Source organism: Ipomoea triloba, chromosome 12 (assembly GCF_003576645.1).
Source record: "Ipomoea triloba cultivar NCNSP0323 chromosome 12, ASM357664v1".
NCBI lineage: Eukaryota > Viridiplantae > Streptophyta > Magnoliopsida > Solanales > Convolvulaceae > Ipomoea > Ipomoea triloba.
The window spans coordinates 2,695,391-2,697,517 of NC_044927.1; positions in this window are offsets into that span (position 1 = coordinate 2,695,391).

Sequence of the window (2,127 nt, forward strand, 5' to 3'; positions counted from 1 at the left end):
CCGATTCTCATGTGCGAACCAAACACACCCTCATTGTCAAAGCTGTTTCCATAATTTTTGGCTTTCTCTACTGGATGAGGCAAAACCGGCAATATATAATTACTGTGAATAGAATTATTTTACATATCGGATCTTATCCTAAATCTTGGCTTTGCCACCGTATTTACCTGTACCCACTAACTCGATCGGAATCCAATTATCCAAATAAAGTAATATCCATGGTGTATTATTGTTATTTTTAATCGGGAATATTATAAACCTACTCTAATCAATACTTTTATGCCAAAAATGTCTTATATCATACTATCTCATATGAGACGTGTAAAATTTTTAGTTAAAATGTAATACTTTTTTATAAATCAATAAAAAATATTACACGTCGAGACAACTTTAGACCATACTTACTTTTTACACAACTGTAATGTAATCAAATGACATTCATTTCATACTTCTAAAACCATTATGGCATGCAATGGGAGCATTTGGTTCACCGAATGTGATATTACTTTAGATAATAGGATTACCCCGTGAAAGGTAATGTGAGATTTTGAGATGTAAGAAAATATTTAGTTTGGAGTGTGGAAATATAGTATTACCTTTTTTGGTTAAGGATAATATTTCTTGTTATATAGATCAATTTATCAATAAATATATAAATATAAATATAAATATAAATATATTTATATATTTATTTATATGTATATAATTTATAGATGTGCGTATAAATGTATAATTAAACATACACTATTCTATTTAACTTATTTACATTATATTACTTACACATACACTATTCTAATAAAATATATTTAGCTCTCGCCTCTTAGAAACATAAATACCAATACTTTCAATTAGTTGAGTTTTTTCCCCTTCATAACCTTAGGGAGTGTGAGCACATGTATATGAACAAAATCATGTGATAACTAATAGTTTTGTGAGAACGTGCAGATTAATGTCGTTCATCCATTTAGAATTATCAAGGTCTGAAATTAAGGGAAAATACTATGATATTTTGTAACTATGACGGTGCATTTAAAAATTCTGATAGTGTATCTGCGGACAACTGACAGTGCACCCATATATGTGCACTGTTAGTTATCCACGAATACACTATTAAACATTTTCAAATGCGTTGTTGTAATCACACAAATTAAATATTATCATTTTTTTTATTTATTTTTAATTAATTTTCAGTCATTAATTATCCTAAACTAACGTATGAGATTACCCTCCACATTTTTATAGGACTAGTGGACTACTAGTTTTCATTTTAACTGTGATTTTTTATAGTACACATTTGAAGCTCAAAAAGGAATCAATGTAACTAACCATGCATAAATCAAGTGCAACTAAACGCGTCGCCGACAATAATGCGAATAATTAAATACTACGTAGAATTTTGATCGAATAGAATATAAAGTGACATTAATGTACATTTTTTTAGTAATACTATTGAGTAGAACATGCTCATAATAGAAGATCATGAGTTTAATTCTTGTCAACACTTTTTTGGTCGAGTCTTCTTAGTGCTATTTACATCTCCTGCCGCAGAGATAATATTTATTTTCAAATAGTGGTGGAAAAAACAATAGAATGGAAATTAAGACTAAAAAGTCGTTGAGTATTATATAAAATATGACGTAAGCCATAGATAATAAATTAAAGCAAGCTTTATGATAATCTTGCTACTTTTATTTTTGTTTTTGGAATACTGTTGACCCTATTACATGTAGTATCTGTCCATATACTTTCTCAAAGTACTGAAGCCCAACAAAGTGGCTTGACCACAAAGCCTTTGGCACAACGAAGTTGTCGCATAAAGCAACAATATTTATGTTGTGACGGTCCAACTACGAAACTTTCATTGCTTTTGCTTATTTTACGCTAATTCAATCGTATAATTTAACAATGTGTGCATATATATACACACACAAGCATAAAATCGAACCATGAGCCGGTGTCTGTATTAAGAACATCCTTGCCCCATGTCGCCGCACCAAACATAATATATGCACTAAACTCCAAGGGAAAGACGTGTTTTTTCCAATAATTCTCACTAAACTCCAATTCCTATATATATATATATATATATATATATATATATATATATATATATATATATATATATAT